This window comes from Cheilinus undulatus, linkage group 12, assembly GCF_018320785.1.
Source record: "Cheilinus undulatus linkage group 12, ASM1832078v1, whole genome shotgun sequence".
In the NCBI taxonomy this organism is placed as follows: domain Eukaryota; kingdom Metazoa; phylum Chordata; class Actinopteri; order Labriformes; family Labridae; genus Cheilinus; species Cheilinus undulatus.
Window position 1 is genome coordinate 49,441,325 of NC_054876.1, and position 5,475 is coordinate 49,446,799.

The following is a 5,475-nucleotide window of genomic DNA, read 5'->3' on the forward strand; positions in this document are numbered from 1 at the left end:
AGAGAGAGAGAGAGAGAGAGAAATTGAAAGTAAAAAAATATACATATATGAAACTGTATTATGTATAAAATTATTTTATTTTAAATCATGGAGTACATCTTTTCATTTAACTGAGAAAATAGAAGAAAGCAGATTCTGCTTTTATGTTTCACTCAGTTATTATTTTAACCCCTTAAAACCTGTTGTATGATATTTGATTGATATATACGTTTATGATACCTCTATCTAATCAATATGATCATAAATTACTAAAAAAAAAACTTCTGAATACAATCTGATAAATGATAAAAATGTCATCAAGTGGATTATCAGTTACCAAAAACACCTAATGTATCAAATGAGATACAAAAATTAGAGTGCTTAACAAATGTATTAGCCCACCTGTCATTTTTGTCTCAGAGACCATCCAGCATCATGAAGTGCTTTAATGCGGACTCTTTCATTTTCAGTCAGCTCTCCACGTTTTACCGTTTTGAACAGGAATGAGGAATTTCAAACTGAATTAACCCAAATTTGAGCCGGTTCACTGGGCTTCTCTGAGAAGTCAGAAATGAATCAAGCATAACATTCAACAACTAAAACTCATTTTTCTGTTCAGGAATGACAGTAAATAACTATAATTTGACATATGAATCAAGAAATATTAATGTGCTTTACTATTATTTAACTTTTTGTAAATCAGTAAATTTTAAAATTCCTGGATAACAATAATAATTCTATTTTAGCATTAAAAATATCATTTGGGTTAAAGAGCTTCTACATATTGGTGTATTAACCATTGCAGAAACATCAAAAATGATTTTGGTAATTACCAATGCTGTTCATTTAGGGCAGCTGTGGCAGAAACCTTACTTTGGTTAGGGTTAGGGTGGTCTAATACATTTGTTAAGGACTGCATGTGAAATTTTATGGAAATTTGAATTTTTTTTGGATTTCTGTAGAAAGTGAAATAAACATTTCATTTCCGAAAAATTAAAATATTCTGGCTATAATTTGTGTTTTCAGGCTTTAATGGGTTTATATGGATCATTTGGTATAAATGTTTGAGCGTTTTATTTTGAAAATGTGCACATTCCTTGTCTACTGTATTGGATGACGCAGTGACTTGCCTCTGGCAACATGGCGGCGACATTGGCGTCCTGCCAGCCAGCCATCTCCTGTCCCGTATCATGTCTGTGCTCAGTGATGCTTGAATTTGGATCATAAATCGATTCATTAAAAGTACTGTAATGCCATCGCTCCTTTTCAGTCTGAAACTCACATATTTTTCGTCGACTTGTATTTCCTTACTTGGCAGACCTGCTTCTATTAATATGGAGGCAACACGCAGAGAAAACAGAGAAGACGACATTCAGTTCAAGCGACTTCCGGTATTAGAAGACGAGATGTGGAGGCGATTTTCCATCTTCCGATGTGAAGTGGAGGTCCTCAGCTGCATCCAGGTACTCTTGACCACAGCTGCAGCAGCGTGAGTCTCTCTTAGCTCGACTTGTTTGGTCTGGCCTGGGCTAAACGTTGAGCTAGGAAGCTGTATGCCTCAATCTTTTCCTTCATATGTCGGTAAACCGTGTCTCTGCTTCCTCTGAGCAGTTAAACTATCGATTACACATCAACCCCCCCTCCCCCCATCAATGATTCAAGAAGTCAAACCAGCGTGGCCTTAGAGAACAATGAGCTTTAATGCAGAGTACAGTAATGAACCTGGACATTCACAGTGATGGTTTCAGTTTGTAGACAAAGTGAGAGTGGAAAGTTCTCCCTCTGAGCTTCATGAACAGAATGTTTCAGCTGCAGACACACACTCCTAAAACCATCATTCAATGCAGACACAGCTATTCTGGAAACGCTGGAACTTCCTGTGTTTGCCTTATCTTGTTAACATCAATAAAGTTATTACAGAGTTAAAGAGCATTGAATGATGGGTATGTGAGTCTTCTGGCAGCGTCATAAACTCCAGCCGTCAGCAGAGGGGGGCTCAAAGTTTAGGACCTTGTCCACATACAGGTGGACGCGTGGAAAAAACACCTATTTCTCTGACGTTTTTCCCTAAGATCGTATTTCAGATATTTCCTTTTCCTGTTCTTACAAACTTAAACATCCGTTTGATTTTAGAGCCTCTAGTTTGACGGCAGAAAACTCCAGATTAGCACTGAAGTATTTTTTATTTAGTCCAAAAATTAAATTATAAAAACACATGAATTTGAAAAAATATACAAGATAAAATAAATCATCGTTTTTCTATAAATATTTATTATTTAAAGAGATATTTCATAAGATAATTATTTATCATTATATCATAACCAATAAGAGGTGTAAATCCTGACTCATGATTTCCTCAGGGTCAGTGTTGGCAGTCTTTTATTTTTAGGCTTTTTGTTTTTTATTTTGAAAGGAGAGCTGAAGAGAGACATGCACCACAACAGTGGAGCTTGGAGCACTGCAGCCTCTGAATACGAACAATCTCACATTCATGCCACAGTTCTGGCACATTCTGAACCAAGTTAGCCACTGACTGTGTGGCTGCAGACTCACAGACTGGAGACCAGGGGTGTCAGACTCAATCCCAGCAGGGGCCGGGTTCTGGATTCAGGTCTAACCTGAGGGCCTAACAGGGTCACCTTTTTAACCAAAAACTGTCAACCTCATTTTCACTAGTGATGAATTATGGAAAGTTAAAAACAACTTAGCTCTGATGATAAACACTATAAATATCAACATAAAAAAGTCAAAATGATCAGTTAAACGCTCAAATCTGAAGTAAAAAGACAAACTTATTAGTTCAAAAGGTAAAAACACAAAAAGAAAAACAGAATAGAAAAATAATATATAAGGCAGAAATATGAGACCGAAAGTCAAAATCATGAATGTAAAAGATCAAAATGTGAGACAAAATTCACAGCTGTGAATTTAAAAGGTGAAATATGAAAATATGAAATTAAAAGTTGTGAGTTTAGAAGGCCAAAATATGAGAGAAAAATCAAAATCATGAGTTTTAAAGATCAAAATATGAGGTAAAATTAATATTTGTGAATTTTAAATGTAAAATATGAGATGAAATCAAAAATTTTGTGTTTAAAATACCAAAAATATTCATTGAAAGGGTCAAAATATGAAATAAAAATATGATATCCTAAGTTTAGGTTGTAATTTTAAGATGCAAAATTGAAAATTGGAAATGAAAACACAAATTAATATCTAATTGTTTTCACTTTTGACTCTAAATTTGATGACTTAACCCTCGGATCCTACTATGTCCATTTTGAGGACAGTCATCATTTTTATCATTATTATTTTGAGTTGATAGTCACATTTTCATAGATTGAGGCATCAAATTTGGCCAAAGTTATTATTTTTCTGTGTTGCCCATAGAACTCTACTGACGCCAAATAGCTCCATCCATCCTTGTTTTTCCAAAATCTGGACAATGGACTTCCATTAAAACACACTTTTTGACTGTGTGTCTATGGCACCAAAAACAGCATACAGCAACCTTTTCTATGCAGTCACTCGATCACCAGGGCTCTAAATTTCACCATTCCACAGTGATCCAGCAGATGGTGCCAGAGCACCATTTTAACCCCTTCGGCAACGCGAACTTCTTACATGGACTCAGAGTGTTTGAAGCGCTATTTCACCCACTAAACATCATCAGAATTAAATGAAACGATTCGTGCCACTAGATATGGATGTCTGAGAGTGGGCTACATGTGTAAGGAAAAGTTTGTGTGCTCCTGCATGTGTGCTCGGGTGTGAATCTGCATCTATGTTTACAGCCGGACATGCCGTAAGTGGAGTGTTCACAGTCGAAAATGCTACTTCTGAGTTCTGCAGTCTGAGACTAAGAAAGGGTGACATTTGGACAATTTTAACTTTGCCCTCACTTCATAGCAAGTGGATGGACATGCATGAGGATGCACGGGTCCTTTCCATCAATAGGAGAGAATATATCATATCTCAAATATGCAGTATATCTATATATACGTGTAATGAGCGTAATCGCGTTCACATTTTGGTTAGCGGTGGAAATGCGCGTGTTCGTGATTCATGTCCTACATATTTCCTCTGATTTTTTCATGCCTGTACAGGAAATAAACCTAACATGAACAAATGCATTCGCTTGCATATGATTTGGTAGAGGAGGAGGCTGGAGAAAAGGATGGTAAAACTGGCATGTTTTTGGCTCCGATAGACTCATCTGTTTAGCATGGACGCTATCTCACTGAATCCAAGTCATAGGCATAGTGTACAATAACTGGCATAAAAAGAGTGTAACATTGAATTTTTTAAAATATTATTTTTTAGTGGTCAGGGTTGAAATTGTTGAAGAGATTTGAAGCAGTAAAAGTAAAAAAAAATGTTGAAAAATGATTATTTTATTAACACTTATCTGCATGTCTGATTTCTGGACACACTGGCCTCAACCATGCTTAAAATTACAAGGGAGTGAGGGTTACAGATATTTTTAATCATCCAGGTATAGTTTACATCTTTATACTGGAGGAAATCTGCAGACCTCATACTGGTGGGCCAGTTAGAGTTAAAATGTGATACTATCTTGGGGGGCGGGTATAACTGTACCACAGGCCAGATTTGGCCCCTGGGCCTTGAGTTTGACACCCCTGCTGTGGACCTTAGTTTCAAGTCTTTATTTTTCCTTTGAAGGCTATTTTCTGGTCTTTTTATTAAAACAGGAGAGCTCCTGGAACAAGCACTCTCTCATCTTCAAGTTTCCCAGCGCCTGCAGACATCCCTGCTCTCCGGTTACACGGCTACCTGAAAAATACCGCTGATTATTTATTTACTGCTCATCTCCAGAAGGACGAGGGATCAGGTGGCATCAGAAGGTTGCTGCTGGTTTGAGTCTTTATGTCAGATTTGTAATTTTTGGGGGGTCGGAGGAAAAAAGGGCAGGAACTACTGCTACCTACCAGGTAAGACACCACCGTTACCTGTGAGAGCGTAGGGTAAATATTTCTGATTATTTCCCTCATTCATAAATTTATGTCACTGATTTATTGAATGGTGTGTTTTTACCAACATAAAAATGTGTTTCTATCTGAGTAACGGACATTAAATTAAAATAATTTGACACTTTTGTTGTGATTGGGCAGAAGGGGATGGCACGCACTGCGGGAGGTAATGGTCAGAAATCCAGTGGGGGATGAGTTTTAAGTTTCAGTGCTAGAGAGGAGAGCAGCAATCACCATCTAAATGACTGATGCAAAAAAAAAAATCAAACCTGACTGGATAAAATAATCATGGGCCAAAGATCCAGCTGTTATCAATCTAACATAAGAGATCAATTTTCTTTTTTAACATGCAAAAAATCAGACAGACTCCGTGTGCAAAGTCCTTTAGGGTCAGAATTCTGACTTTAAGTGACCCTAATCCTCTGCTGGACATTTTTGAAAAAAGGCACTTCATAAAATGTATCTAAAAAGAACATTGGTAGTAGATGTGAAGATGTTTTGCATA